This window comes from Palaemon carinicauda, chromosome 13 (assembly GCF_036898095.1).
Source record: "Palaemon carinicauda isolate YSFRI2023 chromosome 13, ASM3689809v2, whole genome shotgun sequence".
Classification (NCBI taxonomy): Eukaryota; Metazoa; Arthropoda; class Malacostraca; order Decapoda; family Palaemonidae; genus Palaemon; species Palaemon carinicauda.
In genome coordinates this window covers 34,539,836-34,561,494 of record NC_090737.1, presented here as the reverse complement: position 1 = coordinate 34,561,494, position 21,659 = coordinate 34,539,836, and the positions used below count along the sequence as shown (strand labels likewise).

At 48.9% G+C, this 21,659-nt stretch overlaps 1 protein-coding gene across 1 annotated transcript in view; it reads left to right on the top strand.

The window, feature by feature from the left end:
• Positions 1-21,659, top strand: part of LOC137651930 (uncharacterized) — an 88,638-nt gene that overhangs the window by 39,519 nt on the left and 27,460 nt on the right. The gene's annotated exons all lie outside the window — the stretch shown is intronic.

Genomic DNA, 21,659 nt, shown 5'->3' with positions numbered 1-21,659 from the left:
TTCAAAGTTGGAGCAAATGCTTTTTTGTTGACCAGGCGGACATGAGTCTTTTTATAGTTTATTTATGACATATTTGTTTTTGATGTTGTTATTAGTTTATATATGACATGTCTGTTTTGACGTTGTTACTTTTTTAGAATGATTTATTGTTAATTTGTTCTCTTCATTTATTTATATCCTTATTTCCTTTCCTCACTGGGCTATTTTTCCCTGTTGGAGCCCCTGGGCTTATAGCATCCTGCTTTTCCAACTAGGGTTGTAGCTTGGATAGTAATAATAATAATAATAATAATAATAATAATAATAATAATAATAATAATAATAATAGGGTGCGGGTGTACACCTGCCGTATCTTCGATAGCGCGAGAATTTGAATTTCTGCCAGGGCGTCAGGGGACTTCAGCTCTTTATATAACCAGCGGGTAAGTATATTCAAAAACTTATTTTACTATGAAAATATCATTTTTAACAAGTTGTTGGTACTTACTTGCCTGCCCCCTTCATGTACACTAAGTACACTAGCTTCTTTGACTTCAGACTCCGAGAAGTACGGAAGTACTCTTGAGCTGTTCAATATTTCTAATCTGCTTTTTTTTTTCTTTACTGAGTGACAAATGGTATTCTCTTCTTATCCTCCTGTACTCAAGCTTCTGCTCCTTCTCCTTCTCTATCTTACTCGTGCGGGAACCTGAAGAAGGATGATGACTCCGACATGTCCTTGGGGCAAGCTGCAGGTAAGGCGTACTTATCCTCTTCCGCCAGCGAAGAAGGTATTTGCTGCCTTCGCCTCATTTTGAGCCTGGCCTTGTTATCGCCATAGATGATGCTTCAGGACCTTATAGCCTTTCTTAGGACTGGAGGGCATTCCATCAACAGCGAAACTGATACAAGCTTTAGTTACTGCTAAGGCTCCCAAGTCCTATGTTTCAGTGCCTTCTTCCTGTGCCACCTTGGCAGGAGAGTGGCCTGTTGTGAACACCTCTGTTCAAGTTATGCCTACTGATGGTATAATTGATCGCTGATCCTCGCCATCTGTAGGAGCATCACCTTTGGCAAGGAAATCCAAAACGACTTCACGCAAGTGGTGCTGTGTCTGGATATCTCATGCTCTCCCTTTGTCGGATGACGAGACTTCATTGACTTCTCATAGCAGAGGACAAGAGAGATCTAACAATCACTGCACTCAAAGAGACTACATTTCTTGAGAGAGAGAGAGAGAGAGAGAGAGAGAGAGAGAGAAAAAATATTTGATGAAATTAAATGCTGTTTTTCTGTTTCACTATCATGAATCAACAAATTGCTCACCACATTTCCTTATTTTATAGTACAGTACTCAGGTTTGTGAAGTAGAAATATACATATTACTTTTAAAATTCATTCTTTTATTGAAGTATTTCTCCCATCCTCCCACACTAGGGAGGAAAATGGCAGAATGTATGCAAACCTATTTCTTATTAATGGTGATAGATTCTGACAGCATATTCTTAAAGGTTTAAAGGCTACTCATGAATGGCAGTGGCAAGGGACAGTGACATTGCCCTATCAAGCAGGACAATGCCCTAGAGACTGACCATATTTACATATGATCAGTGCCCAAACCTCCTCGCCACCCAAACTAGGACCAAGGAGGGCCAGGCAAATGGGTGCTGATGGCTCAGCAGGTAGACCTATAGGCTCCCCCAAATCCCCCATTCATAGCTTACAATGGTGGTGAAGTTGAAGCGACCAAAGGAACTAATGAGCTTGAGTAGGGCTCGAACCCAAGTCAGGCAATCACCAGGCAGGGACGCTACCACCAGGCCAACACAACCCTAAAGGATGGGGATTCTTTCGTGTCTGTCTACCGGATTCGGGTAGAGACCTAGCCTAACCCAGGTGACATTTTCATGCTCAGGTAGTTGGAAGATTGACAGTAGTCATGATTCACTTTTCCATAGGACCAAAGTACATTGACATCTCCAGGATTAGTAACTTTCTTGGTTTGGTTATAGGGATCCTTCCGCTCCCCTATGGGCGATGGCTTGTATTCATATAGGAACAAATCGCAAATTTTATAAGTGATTTGTATTTTTAAATATTTAACTTAGCCGGTGAATATATAGCTGCAACTCTGTTGCTCGACAGACAAAAAACTGTACAAAAAAAACTCGCCAGCGATCGCTATACAGGTTGCGGGTGTGCCCATCAGCGCCAACTGTCGGCCAGATACCAAACTCCATGTAAACAAAGACTCAATTTTCTCTCTGTCGACGTGTCGACAAGACGTACTTTACTCGCTGTTGAAACCTGGAGTTTTTCCCATCATCTTTGGTGAAGTACTATATTCTGGTTTGAGCTTTCGCAGTGCAGGTGTTTTATCTTCATCTTAAATCTTGAACTCGTTTTGGATAGATTTAATTTTTGGTGACAAAGAGAGTATGGACTTTCTTTGACTTTTAAATGGCCGACCCTTCCCTTAGACGGAAGTGTGTTTAGGCTTTTAGTAATTATCTTATCACGTTATAAATTAATTATAGATTTTCCTCTTCGATTAACTTTCCATTTATAATAAACATAAAAAATAAATTTTAATGTTTTGTTTATATGCGACCTTTCCTGAGAGTAGGCGGTCCTAACTTGGAAACCGAAGTTAATCAACGTTGAGCCCTTTAAATCGTAAATAGCTTTTAAAGAGCTAAGGATTTAAAACTTTTTAAATGAAAGATTTTATGAAAGATTTTCTTTGAATAGTCTTCGTACTGTTTTCAAAGATGAACTAACGTTTAGTTTATTTATGCTACGCAGTTTGCGCTCTATCGTTACGATAGAGAGAGAGTGTATCACGGTTTCACTTTGCAGAAAGAGTAAATCGATTCTGACGTTTTGTTCATTCTTCTTTCAAAGCTTAAATGTTTTAAATTCTATTTTAAAGGAACTTTTTAATTGAAAAACCTTTCAGTTTTTTCCTTTGGTCAAATAACATGTTTTTTTTGACGAAACGTAATTGGGCTCTTCTCTTAGGTGCGAAATCAAGAGAGAAAGAGAGAGAGAGATAGAGACGGAGGGAGAGAGAGGAGAGAAAACGTTCCGTTCAAGCGGGTAACGTTGTTCTCGAGTTACTCTCGTCCCTAGTCTCTGTACGGGGTGAAAGGATAAAACGTTTTTAGTTTTATTCTCGTCCCCAGGCAATGTACGGTGAGAGATTGCAAACGTAGTTTTGAATGAACTAGTGTTTATTCTCTTCCCCAACTACTGAATTTTTTATCTTAAAAGATGTTTACTGTTTTTTTGCTGGTATTAATGTGCTTGCATTATACGCCTGATTTCGCATTTACTACCTTTTGATGAGGGTAGAATTGCGTGCTTCAGGTAGAAATCAGTAAAAGTTTCGATTTCAGTGAAATAAGTGCAAAACAGAAAATCGTAGTGATAAAGTGATATTACGCAAAGTGTTACAGTGTTGCGTCCGAGGGTTCGTCTGTTCGTGCCTGTCGTTCACCTAGTCCAGGACCTCTTGCAAGCTCCCAAGCCCAGGGGAGAAGTAATGTCATACGACTTATGGGTTCGAGAGGCCTTGATCAGCGAACAGACGTTTCCCTCTATGGTATCGGGTGTATCTTACCAAGATCTCCCCTACCATAAGGCGAGAGAGACGTTTTTCTCCTCGTCATCCGAAGGCTTTTCGCATAAGAAACCTGTAACAAGGTTTCGAGACCCTTAAGCGAAAGTCAGTCCTTTCAGGACAGGTCCAGCGTCCTGGTTGCAGCCATTAGGACAGCTCTGACCCTATGCAGTCATCGGAAAACTGCTCGCCGCCTAACAAAAGCGTAACACAGACTCCGAGAGTCTTTTTTGTTGGCAAAGTGTTGCGGTCACAGACGTTACCCTCGTCTCTTACCGCAACCATTTCCGTTGATCCTTAATGGGTTGTACGGCAAGACATGCAGGATATGCTTGCCTCCCTTATGGAAGACTATTCTGCCGATTAGTCCGTTGAGTCTAGCCGTTTATCTCATCGATATCCTGGCTTTCAGCCAACCTAACGTTCCTTTGTGCATCCTGTTGACGTTGGCGTAGCTAAGTCACGTCAGTCAGGTTGTTTAGAACCACACTCGATGCGGTCTCGTGTGGATTTTCAGCCACATTTGGACGTTAGGCCACTTGCTGATGCTCCTGTTGACGTTCAGGACGTTCGCTAACAATCGGAGTTGACTTGTTTTGACGCTGTGCGTCAACCTCCGCATTCTAGAGTTGTTTTGACTGCTCAGTCTAGGCAGTCAAAGCAGTCTCGAGTGGACGCTGTGCGTCCTCACGCACCTGTTGTTGTTGACAGTTCACAGACTGTCAAGCAGTTACATGACGTTGCGTCCTGGTCCGCTACTAATGCACCAGTGTGTGTGGACTCTGCTTGTGAAGCATTGCCACCACGGTAGGTCTCTCCCTTGCTTGAGACTCAGCTTTTATCGGACAAGGTTCCTTTAGATGAGGAAGTTGCTGTTCCTCCTCCTACTGATATTCCCTTGAGGACTCTGTCAGACGGAGAGGAGCCTAAAGCTGCTTAGCCCTCTATGGACTTTAATTAATTCATGCTGATTTTAAGGATCTTTGTCCGGATCTTTTTGTAACTGCTGCTCCTCGTTCGCCTAAACGTCAGAGCTTACACTAGGCCTAGCTACTTCGAAGCCGTTGTTTATAAGCTAGTGCTCTCTCGCTCTCCTAGAGAGCTTTACGTCTGCTAGGCGACTGGTTTATCACCAGGAGTAGTTTGGGGGATACAGCCTTTGCTTTCCCTTCTTTTAAACCTGCTTATAGAGCGAGAGTCTGATATGACACGAGAGAAGTTCTCGGCTTGGGAGTTCCTGCCTCTGCCCAGATAGACTTCTCAAATCTCGTAGACTCTCCCTGGCGCCTGGCCAGGAGACGCTCCAAGTTTTTTACAGGTCAACTTCACAGCTGTTTTCGAGCCTTTGAAGTTTTGCTGTACAATTATGTCGTGCATAAACAAGGCTTTCAGGGATGGAAAGCGGTACCGCCTCAGTCGCTAACCCCGTCTGTTGCCGCACCTGCTCCCGTAGACCCTAAATGGGCTTTGCTGCAAGACATGCAGTCCAAGCTTGCGTCCTTGATAGAGGACTTTAATGCGGAGAAGGTTGCTGCCGAACCTTCTGGCCAACAACCTTCCAACCAGTCGGTTGTGCGTCCTGTTGACGCTGAGGTAACCTTCTCGCGTCTACCAGTTGAGGTGGTTCCTCCACCGATGCGACCCAGTGTGGGTTGCCAGCCGCACGTTGACGTTAAGCGACGCTCGGAGGTGGTTGTTGACGTTCAGGACGTTCAACAACCATCAGAGGTGACTTGTTGACGTTCAGGACGTTCAACAACCATCAGAGGTGACTTGTTTTGACGCGGTGCGTCAACCTCAGCAACCCGGTATGGTGTTGACTGCACAACCCAGACGGTCTAGACAGTCTCGGGTGGACGCTGTGCTTCCTCGCGCACCCACGGTTGTTGACAGTTCACAGACTGTGCAGCAATTCCATGACGTTGCGTCCGGCTCCGTCACGCATGCACCAGTGCGACCGGACTCAGCGAGCCAGACGTTGCCCACTTCGTTGCCGTTTCCTCATCAGTTTTCGGATGAGGAACTATCAGATGAGGACGTTGCTGAACAACAAGACGATCAGCCCCCAGAATAGATCAAGCCCTGCTATCCATCCAGAAGATGCTGAAGAAGGAACGCTGCTCAGTCAGGCTGTGGATGAGTCTGGTGGGGACGCTGTCATCCCTGGAACAGTTTGTATCACTAGGAAGACTACACCTCCGTCCTCTTCAATACCATCTGGCTTTTCACTGGAAAAAGGACAAGACGCTAGAAGCGGTCTCGATCCCGATTTCCGGATAGATAAAGTCTTGTCTGACTTGGTGGAAGGACAATATCAACCTAAGAGAGGGTCTTCCCCTGGCTGTTCAGACTCCCCACCACGTTCTCTTCTCGGACGCATCGGACTTGTGCTGGGGCGCGACACTGGATGGTCGGGAATGCTCAGGTCTGTGGAACTCGAGTCAGAGGAGCATGCATATCAACTGCAAGGAGCTGTTGGCAGTTCATCTGGCCTTGAAAAGCTTCGAGTATCTCCTTCGAGGCAAAGTGGTGGAAGTAAACTCGGACAACACCACGGCCTTGGCGTACATCTCCAAACAAGGAGGTACCCACTCACTGACGTTGTACGAGATCACAAGGGACCTGCTCATCTGGTCAAAAGGTCAAGACATCTCCCTAGTAACGAGGTTCATCCAAGGCGACTTGAACGTCATAGCAGATTGTCTCAGTCGGAAAGGGCAAGTAATTCCAACCGAATGGACCCTCCACAAGGATGTGTGCAAGAGACTTTGGGCCACTTGGGGTAAACCATCCATAGATCTCTTTGCAACCTCGCTGACCAAGAGGCTTCCAATCTATTGCTCTCCAGTCCCGGACCCAGCAGCAATACATATAGATGCTTTCCTCCTAGATTGGTCACATCTGGATCTCTACGCATTCCCACCGTTCAAGATTGTCAACAAGGTACTGCAGAAGTTCGCCTCTCACGAAGGGACAAGGTTGACGTTAGTTGCTCCCCTCTGGCCCGCGAGAGAATGGTTCACCGAGATACTTCGATGGTTAGTAGACGTTCCCAGAAGTCTTCCTCTAAGGGTAGACCTTCTACGTCAGCCACACGTAAAGAAGGTACACTGTACTCCAAAGCCTCCACGCTCTTCGTCTGACTGCCTTCAGACTATGGAAAGACTCTCGAGAGCTAGAGGCTTTTCGAAGGAGGCAGCCAGTGCGATTGCTAGAGCAAGGAGAGCGTCTTCCATTAGAGTCTACCAATCGAAGTGGGAAGTCTTCCGAGACTGGTGCAAGTCAGTTTCTGTATCCTCGACCAGTACCTCTGTAGCTCAAATAGCTGATTTTCTCTTATACCTGAGAAAAGGACGATCCCTTTCAGCTCCCACTATCAAGGGCTACAGAAGCATGTTGGCATCGGTCTTCCGGCATAGAGGCTTAGATCTTTCCAACATAAAGATCTGCAAGACCTCCTTAAGTCTTTTAAGACCACCAAGGAGCGTCGTTTGGCTACCCCTGGATGGAATTTAGACGTGGTACTAAGATTCCTCATGTCAGACAGGTTGGAGCCGTTACAATCAGCCTCCCTGAAAGATCTCACTCTTAAGACTCTTTTCCTGGTATGCTTAGCCTCGGCTAAAAGAGTCAGTGAGATTCATGCCTTCAGCAAGAACATCGGATTTTCGTCGGAAAAAGCCACTTGTTCGCTGCATCTTGGTTTTCTAGCCAAAAATGAGCTGCCTTCTCGGCCTTGGCCTAAATCTTTCGATATTCCCAGCTTATCGGAGATCGTAGGCAATGAACTAGAAAGAGTCTTATGCCCTGTTAGAGCTCTTAAGTTCTATTTAAAGCGTACTAAACCTTTACGAGGCCAATCTGAAGCTTTATGGTGTTCAGTTAAGAAACCATCCTTGCCTATGTCAAAGAATGCTTGGTCAGACTTTATCAGATTGTTAATACGAGAAGCTCATTCACATCTGAGTGAGGAAGACCGAACTTTGCTTAAGGTGAAGACGCACGAAGTTAGAGCTGTAACAACTTCCGTGGCCTTTGAGCAAAATATATCTCTGCAAAGTATAATGGACGCAACCTATTGGAGAAGCAAGTCAGTGTTCGCGTCATTTTACTTGAAAGATGTCCAGTCTCTTTACGAGAACTGCTACACACTGGGACCATTCGTAGCAGCGAGTGCAGTAGTGGGTGAGGGCTCAACCACTACAATTCCCTAATTCCATATCCTTTTAATCTGTCTCTTGAAATGTTGTTTTTTATGGGTTGTCCGGAAGGCTAAGAAGCCTTTCGCATCCTGGTTGATTTGGCGGGTGGTCAAAGTCATTTCTTGAGAGCGCCCAGATTAGGGGTTTGATGAGGTCCTGTTGTATGGGTTGCAGCCCTTGATACTTCAGCTCTTAGGGGTCTGTCAGCATCCCAAGAGGATCGCGAGGCTCCGTAAGGAAGACGTACTTATAAGGCAGAGTAATCGTCTAAGTCGACTTCCTTACCAGGTACCTATTTATTTTGTTTTTGTTATTTTGATAACTTCTAAAATGAAATAAAAACTCTTAGCTCATAAGATGTAAACATATTTAACTGGTCTCTACCCACCACCCTGGGTGTGAATCAGCTATATATTCACCGGCTAAGTTAAATATTTAAAAATTATATTTTAATTATAAAATAAATTTTTGAATATACTTACCCGGTGAATATAAATTAAACGACCCTCCCTTCCTCCCCAATAGAGACGCAGTGGGATGAGGAGAAAATTGAGTCTTTGTTTACATGGAGTTTGGTATCTGGCCGACAGTTGGCGCTGATGGGCACACCCGCAACCTGTATAGCGATCGCTGGCGAGTTTTTTTTGTACAGTTTTTTGTCTGTCGAGCAACAGAGTTGCAGCTATATATTCACCGGGTAAGTATATTCAAAAATTTATTTTATAATTGAAATATCATTTTTCCAAACTATACAAACCTGAGTCCTTTAAGTTACACTGCTGCCTCAACCACCTTGCAAGCCATAGGTAAGGTCAAAGTTGGGGTTACTACTCCTGTCGGGTAGGTGGAGCCACCCAACAGGTAATTATTTTTACCTTGTCAAAAGTTGAAACAGCCGTTCCAGCTTTGGTGAAATCATACTCTTATTGGAGAACTCTGGTTTGTGAATTTATGAAAAGTATAAATAACGTTTTAAAAATTTATAATTTAGAGTTTATAATTTATAATTGGTAATTTTTAGCCAATGCTTTGCAGCATACCATATAAATGTGAATAGAAATGAATTTGGTTGTCTGATTTTGATTTTGTCTATTTATTTTTTACCATTATCTCTGATTGTATTTATTGAGATTCTTACCCAGTAGTCAGCTAATTTATCAACCGAGAATCAGCAATGTTATTTCCTTTATTAATGAATGAGAAATATTTTTGATTTTACTTGAAAATCCTCATCATCATCTCCTATGCCTATTGACGCAAAGGGCCTCGGTTAGATTTCGACAGTCATCTCTTTATCTTGAGCTTTGAAATCAATACTTCTCCAATCATCATCTACTTCAAGCTTCATAGTCCTCAGTCATGCAGGCCTGGGTCTTTCAACTCTTCTAGTGCCTTGTGGAGCCTAATTAAGTGTTTGGTGAACTAATCTCTCTTGGGGAGTACGAAGACCATCATGTAAATCCGGTGATTCTCCATGCTCGGAATATTATTGCAAGGCTGATCGGTGTAGGTAAGAAATGGTGGAATTAGATATGGACTCTGCTTGTTGGAAGTATACAGGCAAGAATAGCAAAGAGAGAATAGTTCTGTGGAGCGTTCAGGGAGGTCAACGAATCAGATGAGTAAGTTCCTTGAATACAAATATTCGAGGCCTTAAATTGAGATTTGTTCCGTAACTGAAATACAAACCATGCTATTTATTAGGGGTTATACTTTTGGCGGAGCTGAAATGACGAGCCATTAAAATTTAGCGAGGGTTAACTACCCACACCGCTAGTTAGCGGGGGTAGTGGGGGGGTAGCTTGCTACCACTCCCGTTCACACACCTGTGATTTAGTCACTTTACTTTTGGCTCGGATCGAGAGCGGTTGTTCCTCTCTCCCTCCTCGCCTATTTTGGACTGCCATTAATTTTTGTCTTTTAACTTACTTTTTCTTATACTTGTATACATATGAAAACATTCTTTATGTTTATGTATATATATGTGTATAGAAATATGATAAGTTTCCCTTTTAGTGTTTGTGCTGTGTGTGTGATACATATACGACAACGACGCTTGCGTAGATTAGCGAGGCCAGCACAGTTACACTTCGTGGGGAACAACCTCTCCCTCTCTAGTCCATCGGTCTTCCCGTCGGCATATATCCGTTAATTCGGCCTCCGCAGGGGAATTGTCATCGCCTGGACTCTCTTTATTCAACTATGTCTTCGCCTACTCCTTTTCTCCTACGGAAAACATGGATTTTTGAGCAAAGGGAATGTGTCCTCTCAAAGTTTGACTACGGCCTATCTCTTCTCCAGGTCGTTCACCTTTACAACAACAGCGTACTGTATTGGGGAAGCTCCTTTCCCGTGCGCGGGTTAGGGTGCTCTTCCGCTTGTTTGTCTCAATTATTTTTAGTGAAATTAATATTGTATTTTAACTTTCCAGCTTTTCTCCATGGGGAACACTTCCCTTCAGTAGTTCTCACTATTAGTGATTGTTCCAACACAGATACTTACCTCAAACTACTTTCTTAGGAGTTATCTGTAATCTCCTCTCAACCGACCAGAGTTTTGTGTAGTATACCCTATGTCCGTTTTCTATGGAGGACTAACCCAGGAGTAAGGAGAACGTGCCCTGAGGGTAGACCTAAGCTAGGTCGGCGTTAGCTTGGGTCCCGCTAGACAGTAAGTTCTCTGGTCGCGTCGTGATACCATCACGCCGCTCTCATTCTCTTACGACCCTTTGTGTCCCGACTCGTGTGTCCCACGTGGTTACCGCGTTGTATCTCTGTGCTTATCCCTTGTGTTCTCGCGTGTTCACTGCCTTCCCTTGTGTTTCCCAAGTGAATTCCTTGATTATTCCCTTCGTTCCTGTGTCTTGTGGTTGTGTGCGATGGAGCAGATCCGCCGTTGTCCTGGGCCTAGAGCCGGAAAGTCGTGTGGAGCGTTCCTTTCCAAGCCGGAAGTGGACCCTCATTCCCTTTGCTCTTCCTGTAGAGGCAGAGTGTGCTCGCCGTCGGATACGTGCAATGAGTGTGTTAGCTGGAATGAGATCCAGTGGGTGCGTTATGGCACTAAAAAGAAGTCGTCGAAACGTTCGCCCAGGAAGTCTAGCATCTCTTCGCCGTTACCGTCGCCCAGTGGACGGTCCGACGGGGCTTCTGTCTCGCCTTCCCCTACCCAGAGTAGGGGACGAGGTAAGTCCGTTGCGGGGAAAGGGCCGAGGGCCCTTCCCCAGGAGTCTAATATGTATGAAGTGGGGGTTGCTGGGACTTCTCAGGCTAGTGGGGAGCCTGATAGTGCTGTGTCTGGGGGTTCTGGAGACTCTGCCCTTGTGCTTGGGGGGCACGTCTCTTCCGACGACCCCTTGTGGAGTAGCAATGTTGTGCCTGTTTCTTCGCCCGCTTCGTGGGCCTGTGTTTCAGGTACTTCAGCGGCTGGTGACGCCCAGGAAAAGTTGGACTTTACGGTAAGTGAGCCCTTCGGGTGGAGGCTCCCTAAAACGCCAGGTAGGTCCCCAATGCGGATGGAAGAGGGCCTGGATACCTGGTTCCCTAGTGTAGTGCGTCCAACCTCTTTTCCAGCTCCTCTGTCGACGGTTCCGGATTCTTTCCTACAACCCTCGACCTCTGAACTCAGCAGGTCGCGAAGCCCTCCGTAGCCCCCGCTCCCGCCCGTCGATCGGGTTGTACAGTATCGTCGGGCTCTTCAGATGGTGGTTCTTCGATCTCTTCAGAAGGTGAAGCGAGGGGGAGGCGCCGGCGACGGAGGGAGCGGTCCAGGAGCAGGCATTCCGGCTCAAGGTCCCGCTCGAGATTCAGTAGAAAACGGTCCCGGTCTGCACGGAGGAAGTACAGGAAGAGTAGGTCCCCCGATGGTGATTGGGTCTTCGTTCCCCGTAGAAGTGATTTGCAGCGTTCCCCTGACCGACGGTCCAGGGATTATTCGCCGCGAAGGCCATTTTCCAGCCGCAGATATGACCCTCGCAGGGAGCAATGCGAGAAGGCCTCTTCAGGCAGGCGTAAGTCCGCGAAGCTCCTGGCTCACCCCGCCCAGCGGGGGGAGCCGTGCTTCCGTACGGGCAGCCAGGGCGAGTCAGCACAGCTGGCTCGGCTCTTGGACTTAAAGGAACGGTTCCCTCCGTCGGGTGAGCCCACGGGATCCGCGTCCTCGTCCTCCAGAGAGATTACACGGACAGTAGTCCTCGCCGGCACGGCGATGCCCGTCCTGGCCCCCAACCCTGGTGCGGAGGTTCCCGTCGGGGCAGACCGCTATCACCGCAGGGGAGTGCCTGTTGATCCAGAGCCGAAGCGCCCGGTAGGAGTGCCCGGTGACCCGGCTCCTCGGGATCAGGCAGAAGGTACTGCTGACAGCAGAGAAGGTTCCCCGACCGAGGAATCGGCGTATCGGAAAGTAATAGGCCTGATACGAAGGCATCATCGGATTGAGGAACCTGTTCCAACCGACGAGGACTTCTGGAGGTCCAGCCTGAGTCGGTTGATGGAGGCACCCGTCCAGCAGAAAACCTCCCTGGCCCTGCCTGTGGCCAGAGATCTAGTCCTGGGACGGGCTCATGTTGATAAAGTTGTGGCAGGCAATGCCGAAGCTCCCAAAACACAGAGCTCCTCGAAGTTGCTACAGGGACTCAGGTCCCAGAGTAGGTTCTATGTGCCAGAAGGACAGCGGCCGGGAGCCTGCAAAGTAGAGCCTTCCCTCGAAGTTCTGGGACAGGGTGCCCCGGAAGACAGAGCCTCCTCGGCCCCGATTTGCTTTTCGCAGTCGGAGGCAGCGATGATGGAGGAGATGTCGAAAGACTTGGTGCACGTCTCCTCTTGGTTGGACTGGTGGGCCTCCAGGCTAGTAGGGGTACAAGCCACCTATGACTTGACAGACCCGGAGCAACAGAACCTACTGAAGGAGCTTATCATCTCCGGGGGCAAGACTCTGAAGTTCCTTACATATCAGTCCCTTGCCCTTTCAGCGAACTGGGTTCTGCGCAAGAGGGATACTATCCTGGCGAAGCTTTCCCGGAAGATCCCGGACAGGGAGGCGAGGGCCATGAGGAGCCTTCCTGTGTGGGGTGACTCCTTGTTCCCCTTGAAACAGCTAGAGGAGATAATGGAGAAGGTAGCTAAATGGAAGGAAGTGAGCACTCCCAGACCTCAACCGGTAAGGAGGCCCCCCTACAAGAGGTCAGCATCAGACGGGCCCTCTACTTCTCAGGCCCCTCCTAGCCTGACGAGGAGAGAAGCCCCTTCTTCCTCGTGGGCTTCAGCACCACAGCCCCCCGTAGAGGAGCTCCAGCAGCGTCTGCCTCTTTTAGAACAGGGTATTCTGCCTCCAGGAGAGGCCGTTCAGGCAGCTCCTCCAGGAGGAGGTAGAGTGAGAGGCCCCCTACTCCTGCCCAAGCCTCAGGTTGGGGGATGCCTCAGACGACATTGGCAAGCATGGAGGGCTCACGGAGCGGAACCCTGGACAGTATCCGTACTGAAGGAAGGGTATAGGCTCCCGTTCTTAACGGAACTTCCACCTTTGATTCCGGCCAGCCTGACGGAGTGGCTGGCACCCAAGGATCCGTTGAAGAGGGCGGCCCTTCAAGAAGAGGTGTCCACTATGTTGGAGAAGGGCGCCATGGAAGAGGTCCTACACCCGGGACCAGGTTTCTACAGCCGACTATTCCTGGTAGAAAAGGCGACGGGGGGATGGAGACCGGTGATAGACCTGTCAGCTCTCAACAAGTTTGTTTGCAAGACGGATTTCAAAATGGACACTCCGAAGTCGGTCTTGCAGTCCTTGAGGGAGAAAGACTACATGATGACCGTAGACCTCAAGGACGCATACTTTCAAATCCCGGTCCACCCCTTAAGCCGAAAGTTTCTCTGAGTGAAATGGGGGTGCCCAGATCCTGCAATTCAAGACCCTCTGCTTCGGGTTGTCAACTGCTCCCCAGGTATTCACAAGAGTCTTCACGACAGTCTCGGTGTGGGCTCACGAGCGGGGTATTCGCCTCATCCGGTACCTGGACGACTGGTTGCTCCTTTCCTCCTCAGAGGATGTTTTGAAGGAGCAAGGTGTAAAGCTTCTTCAATTTTGCAAGGATCTGGGTATCATGATCAACCCAGAAAAATCGAACCTGTCTCCCTCCACCAGGATGACCTACTTGGGGATGACACTGGATTCCCGACTAGTGAAGGCCTTTCCGTCAGAGGAACGGGTAAGCAATCTAATAAAGATCCTTCTGCCTTTCCTTTCGGGACAACCCAGGAGAGCCAAGGACTGGCAAAGGCCAATAGGTCATCTGGTGTCATTGGAGAAACTGGTTCCCCAGGGGAGACTCAGGCTCAGGAGCATCCAATGGAACCTGAAGGGCTCCTGGAACCAACTGGACTCTCCCCAAAAATTAATCCCAGTTCTGCCAAACACAATACCCTCCCTGGAGTGGTGGCAGTGCCGGTCGAATACGCTCAAGGGGATGCCCTTCGCGACCGAGCTTCCCGAGATGCTCCTTTTCACAGATGCCTCCAACCAGGGATGGGGAGCACATCTCCCCAACGAGACGGCGAGAGGAACCTGGACGGACGTGGAGAAAGGCCTACACATCAATGTCCTAGAGTTGAAGGCAGTCCAAAAGGCTTGTCTGCAGTTCATCGAACTACTAAGGGGAAACACTGTGGCGTTGATGCGCGACAACGCCACAGTAGTCGCGTACATAAAGAAGCAAGGAGGCCTCAAGTCAAGGGAGTTGTGCGATCTCGCCCTAGAGATCCTGGATTGGGCGGAGGCGAACCAGATAGTGTTATTGGCAAGGTTCATCCCCGGGAAAAAGAACGTCCTAGCCGACGGTCTCAGCAGGATGGGTCAGATAGTGGGAACAGAGTGGTCCCTCCTCCCAGAAGTAGCCAGGCTCATCATTCAACGGTGGGGTTCCCCAGTGATGGACCTCTTTGCAACCAGGCTGAACGCACAACTCCCCGTGTTTTGTTCTCCTGTCCCAGACCCAAAGGCAGCCTTGGAGGATGCCTTTCAGCACAAATGGGACAACCTAGACGTGTACGCTTTTCCCCCCTTCACGTTGATCAGGCAAGTGCTCAACAGAGTAAGGGCTGCCCGAAACTTAAGGATGACTTTGGTAGCGCCCTGGTGGCCGGAGAGAGAGTGGTTCGCGGATCTAAAAGACCTGGCATGCCTTCCTCCATGGCCACTCCCCGACAGGCCAGATCTTCTACAACAACCACACTTTCTCAGGTTCCACGACAACCCACAGTCTCTACGCCTTCACGCCTGGAGACTATCGAGCGACTCCTGAGGAAGGAAGGATATTCGTCAGGAACTGCTAAGAAGATGTCGCTTTATCTGAGAAGGTCGTCGGCAGCGGTCTACCAAGCGAAATGGGCCTCTTTTACGAAGTGGTGTGCTTCAAAGAACATCAAGCCCCTCAAAGCCTCAGTCCCAGATATCGCAGACTTTCTAGTATATCTCAGAGACGAGGCAGGGGTGTCAATCCCAGCTATAAAAGGAGTACGGGCAGCCTTGGGTCAAGTCTTCCTTCTGAAGGGCATCGACCTGGCCTCCTCTAGACACATCTCTATGCTTATCAGGAGCTTTGAACAGACCTGCCCTCCTCAAACTGTTAGAGTGCCTCAGTGGGACTTGGCTAGGGTTCTGAAGATGTTAAGTAGCCCCCCGTTCGAACCGATGAAAGATATTGTAGACAGGGATCTCACTCTCAAGACGGTCTTTTTGTTGGCCTTGGCCTCTGTGAAAAGAGTAGGAGAGATCCATGGGCTCTCTTACGACGTCTCTCATTCGAAGGGGTGGAGAGAAATCTCCCTCAAGTTCGTCCCTTCTTTCGTGGCAAAAACCCAGAATCCAGCAGTCTGGGATCCTAAGTTTGAGGGGTTCTCACTGCCAGCCATTCCTAAGACTGGGAATCCAGAGGATTTGAGGTTGGGCCCTGTCTTTGCCGTTAGGAAGTACCTTGAGAGGACTGCACATCTCCGGCCGAGTATCAAGAGTCTTTTCGTCTCCAGAGGTGTTACGAAGAAACAGGTATCGAAGAATACCATATCCTTTTGGTTGAGACAAGTTATTGCCAGGTCCTATAAGGAGGAGGGACTGGCCCTGCCAGGTACTCCTAGGCCCCATGACATTAGAGGACTAAGCACTTCCTTAGCCTTTGAGAAGAACATGGCAGTGGGCCAGATCCTTCGGGCGGGCACCTGGTCGAACTAGTCGACCTTTACTACCCATTATCTCAAGGATTACTCAAGGAGGTCTTTGGACGGGTTTTCCATTGGGACAGTCATCTCCGCGCTCCAAGCGATTTAACGGTGAAGCCCCAGGTGCAATCGTGGATAGCAAAACCAGGAGACACAGGTTCGTTCCTTTTCACCCTAATCCACGTTTTCCTATCCCTACCGGAGATAACCACACATATGTAACCAATGAAGAACACGTCTCTGCAACTTTGTCACTGGACTTAGCATCAGGAAATATTTTAAAGGGTGAGTACTTAGACACTAACGTGAGCTCTTTGTGTAGTTTGCCCTACCGTTCCTTTTCCAGTTTTTATTTTATAGACCCTAGTTCATATCTAGGTTACTTGTCGTCCGCTTAGCTGGGTCTGAAGGTCAGGAAGACACTCCCACCTCCTAAAGTGTAAGTCTCCTAAGAAAGTAGTTCGAGGTAAGTATCTGTGTTGGAACAAATAAAAAATTTTAAGTAATTTTTATTTTTCCTAACATACTTACCGAGAACTACTTTCGGGTAATGGCCTTCCCTACCTTCCCCGAGTGCCTTTCTGCCCTTGCAGGGACTTTTTGCACCATCCGAGGAACTTTCTGACTAGCGGGACCCAAGCTAACGCCGACCTAGCTCAGGTCTACCCTTAGGGCACGTTCTCCTTACTCCTGGGTTAGTCCTCCATAGAAAACGGACGTAGGGTATACTACACAAAACTCTGGTCGGTTGAGAGGAGATTACAGGTAACTCCTAAGAAAGTAGTTCTTGGTAAGTATGTTAGGAAAAATAAAAATTACTTAAAATTTTTGATATTTTCTTAGCTGATTTAAATAATTGTAATTCTGTTTTATTACAGTTTCTCCACTTCCCCCTTCTCCCGTGGATGTCGACTGGGGAAGGAAGGGCGCAATATTTAATTTTTATGTTGTTCCCTTGGGGTTCCTCTTCTGAGTTTTATTGTCGGCGCAATACTTATTTTATGTTATTCCCTCGGGGTTCCTCCCCAGGGAATTTCTGTTAAATAATTAATTTAATTTTTTCCCAGTTAACTGTGCAGTTTCTCTTCGTTCGACTAAGAGTGCCAACGAAGCATAGTTCTGTTCATGCCTGGGGAATCTGCTGTCACTGCCGTCCCTCAGAGGACGTCGTCATGGGCGTCATTACTTCTCTTAGAAGTACTCCCGTGACAACATGATCAGCACTTCAGATCATCTTAGAACGATAAAGGAGGTTCGCCTCCAGGGGTTGGACAACTTCCCTTCCGAGGGAAGTTTCCTCCCCAGGTGTGAGGTTGTTTCTCCCTTCAGAGGAACTTCCCACATCTTAATACTGTAAATTCATCGTCTCCGACTGCTGTTGCTGCCTTCGCCCTGACTTCTCTCCCCCCTTGCTGAGTTTCTCTTCCTTCAGGGGCGGAGCACAGTCTTGGCAAGTCTCTTCAACGAAGTGTTCACCTCGCTCGTTCGCGAGAGAGGCTACTCATAGATACTCCTCTTCGGAGGATCGCTACTGTTAAAGGTCAGCTTGCTGACCCACTGGCCCTCAATGGGCGTTCTTCTAGTCTCTTCTACGAAGTGTTCACCTCTCTCATTCACGAGAGAGGCCACTCATAGAGACTCCTCTTCGGAGGATCGCTACTGTTAAAGGTCAGCTTGCTGATCCACCGGCCCTCATGGGTGTCTTTGATTCTCTTCTACGAAGTATTGACCTCTCTCGTTCGCAAGAGAGGCCAATCATAAAGACACCTCTTCGGAGGATCAAGCGGACCTATCAACGCAGCGCCCTTCCAAAGGGGGCATCCCAGTTCCTGATCGTCCTGCCAGTTGACCTACCGATCTACCTGCACAACCTTGTGCTGCAACATAGTCCTTTGGACTTCGGTCCTGGACTCTGACACGGACCTTTTTTACGGTCCCCATTGGTGGATGCTCGCCCTTCCAAAGGGCACATCCCAGTTCCTGATTGTCCTGCCAGCTGACCTACTGATCTGCCAGCATAACCTTGTGCTGCAACGTAGTCCTTTGGACTTCGGTCCTGGACTCTGACACGGACCTTTTTTACGGTCCCCGTCGGTGGATGCTCGCCCTTCCAAAGTGCACATCCCAGTTCCTGATCGTCCTGCCAGTGGTCGTCCTACCAGCTGCCCTGCCAACCTACTAGCGCTACCTTCGCACGCGCTCGCTCTCCGACAGTCTTACGCACGCGAGCGCCGACGATCTTCCGCGCGAGTGCCGACGATCTTCCGCGCACAAGCGCCGACGATCTTCCGCGTGCGAGCGCCGACGATCTTCCGCGCGCGAGCGCCGACGATCTTCCGCGCGCAAGCGCCGACGATCTTCCGCGTGCGAGCGCCGACGATCTTCCGCGTGCGAGCGCCGACGATCTACCGCGCGCGCGTCAATAGTCTTCCCCGCGGGCGTGCCAACAGTTTTGCACGCGCGCCCCGATGATTTTCTGCGCGCGCCAACAATCTTGGGCGCGTGCCAATAGTCTTTCGCGCTCACACGCCAACAGTCTTGCAGGTGCGTGCGCGCCGACGATCTTCCGAGCGTGCGCGGCAATGGTCTCCCGCGCACGGGCGGCGATGGTCTCCCGCGCGCCCCGACTATTTTCCATGCGCCAACAGTCTTACTCACGCGCACGCCAACGATCTTCCGCGCGCAGGCACCGATGGTCTCCCGCGCGCTGGCACCGATGGTCTCCCGCGCGCGCCAATAGTATTGCACGCGCGCGTGGCAACAATTCCGCTCGCGCGGGCCGACTTTCTTCCGTGCACGGGCGCCTAGGGTCTCCTGTGCGCGCACCAACAGTATTGCGCGTGTGCGCGCCGACTTTCTTCCGCGCATGGGTGCTGATGGTCTCCTGTACGCGCGCCAACAGTCTTGCGCGCGCGTGAGCTCACCAACAGTCTACCGCGCACGCGTGCCGATGGCCTTCGCGCGTGCGCACTCCAATAATCTTGAGTGAGCGCACGCAGCCTTCCGCGCGCGCCGACGGTCTTCTGCGCGCGGGCGCCGATGGTCCTCCGCACGCGCGCCAACAGTCTCCACGTAGTACTCTCACGCACGCGCCAATGCACCCACCCTTGCGCAACCAGTCACACGCTTCGGCGCATTCTAGGGAGAATGCACAAAACTGCACAGTACCTTACTGCGTGTCAGCGTTCTTCCTCACTTTCCTGCCCCCTCCTGCGCAGTTACGGTCCCAGATCCAATGCTCCAGCTCTTGCCAAAGAGTCAAGGCTCGCAAATCCAATGCACCAGCTCTTGCCTAAGAGCCAGCGCTTGCCTGCTCTCCAGGCAGATATTAAGCACCAGCATCATCCTGTGTACCATCGCTCCAGTACTCTCCTACACACTCGCGCGATAGTCAGTAAAAAGGAATAAAACTTTTTGGACAGGTCACCATTGCCCCATTCCTCCCCTCAAACACATAAACATTGCCCCCGGGAAAAGAGGAATAAGGCTTCACAGAAGGATTCAAGATCCCGAAGATTCCATCCTACAAGGGGAATCAAAACGGGGAATCCTTGGTCGCTGTCTTACACTGGGTATCGCGCCTGATCCTTTACGACACGAGTCAAGACTCCAGCGTCGACAATCTTCCATGTAAAAGGATCAGCAAGGAGCTGTCCCTTTGGGTCGATGTCCACACCATGTTGGATTTCGAACAAGGGCTAAGACCTCAGGTCTTCTTTTGCACACTGGACCTAAAGGACACTTACTCCCAGGTCCAAACCATCCATCTAGGAAGGTTGGAAGATTCAGTCTACACAAACAAGAAACACCAGTTCAGGGCACTGTGCTTCGGTCTTTCCACTACACCCATCCTGGTCTCACAGGATCGGCTTCTGTCTCCTCTCTCTCAGGACGACTGACTGACCTTAGCAGACTCAGTGGCAACTTTGCATTAACACTGGAACTTCTGAAGTCTTTTTACCAAGATCCAGTGATCAGGGTAAACCTACGGAAGTCTTTCCTACTTCCCTCCCAGGAGACTGGTGTATCTGGGAATGATTCTAGACACCAATCTCCACAAAACCTTCTCGAAACGAGGACGACTTCCATTCCAAGAGACTTGAGTCGGGAAAAAGAAGAAAGGAGGGACCATAGTGCTGCACCACATACCCTCAGCCCTCTGGGCAGAGCCCGAAAGTACCTTCACTTAAATCTCTTAAGAGATGAAGGCCAATTTCCGGTCCTTCAGCAGCCTTATTTGTTCCTAACAGACCACTTAGTGATGTAGACGACGACACACCACACACCACATAGAGACTCGCATCGACAAGCAAGAAGGAACTTGCTCGTAGCCTCTTCTCATCTAATAGTATAAACACTAAGATGGGCCAAAGTCCGTTCGGTACTACTATCAGCCCGCTTCATTCCAGACTGAAAGAACGTGCTCGCCGACAATCTGTGCACAGCATCTCAGATAAGGTATACCGAATGGACTTTGGATCGCCATATAGCCAACAAAGTCCAGACTTTACGAGGTCCTCCAACTAGGAGTCTTGTTCCCAACGCTCCTGAATCTCAAGCTGCCGTTGCTCACCAGCCCTAGACCCCAAGGCTCTCTGGCAACAACGGTGGGTACAACAATGACGTTTACGTCTCATCCCTGTTTTATCTGGAGAAGGGCACTCAAGAAGGCTAGAACATTGGTCAACCTCTCAAGGCCTCTCCTAGGTTCGCTATGGCATAATGCAGAACGATCTCCAAACCTTTTGCAGGTCTTGATAGTCTCCAAGCGAACCCTCTCCACATTTCAGACAACCCACTTCGACACCTACCACAAGCTATAGCTTTGCTATGATTGTATGCCTGAAGACTAACCAATACCTCTTTGCAAAAAGGTTGTCTAGATATCTGAGGAATTCCTCAGTATCAGTCTACCAGGCAGTATAACGTCTTGTGTGGTTGGTGTCATGTGAAAGTGTGTCTCTCCACTCGATATCTCGATTCCAGCAAAAGGGACACCCTCTCATCGGTAGACTTTTCCTAACTCATACGGACTTACAACTTGCCTTTCCCCAGTCGGAATTGAGACCTCCTCTCGGAACATGGTTCAAATCTCCGATCCCTAAAGGGACCTCCTTATGTTCCACTTCACCAGGCAACAAATTTTCTCCTGATTGAAGAACACAATGTTCCTACACACTCGGACAGCAACCATACAAGTCAAGGAACTTCATGGTCTCTCTTTCGACATCGCCCATTATTGGGAAGGGCGAAAGACAATGTTCAGTTTCGTCCCTGAGTATGTCGCCAGACACAGTCTCCAGAGATGACGGATCCTACACAAGTCTCAACTCGGTGACGGACGATCCAGATCATCCGTTACTGTACCCAGGGTAAGGTATGAGACTTTACCTAAAGAAAACGGCAACAGCCTGCCCGGGTCCCTTGTCTTGTCAGCACTGGAAGAGACTAGAGAATGATCACCGAAACACCATCTCTACATAACGACTCACAGTGTCGGGGGCATAACTATGCCCCTGGTCCTTCTTAGCAGATTACTCAGTGACGCAGGTTTTACAAGAAAGGATGTGAAGGCTCCATGTGACTTTCACAACCTTTCTCCTGCAAGACGTGACCCACAGGAACTCGACACGATCTCTATCGGTCCGGTGG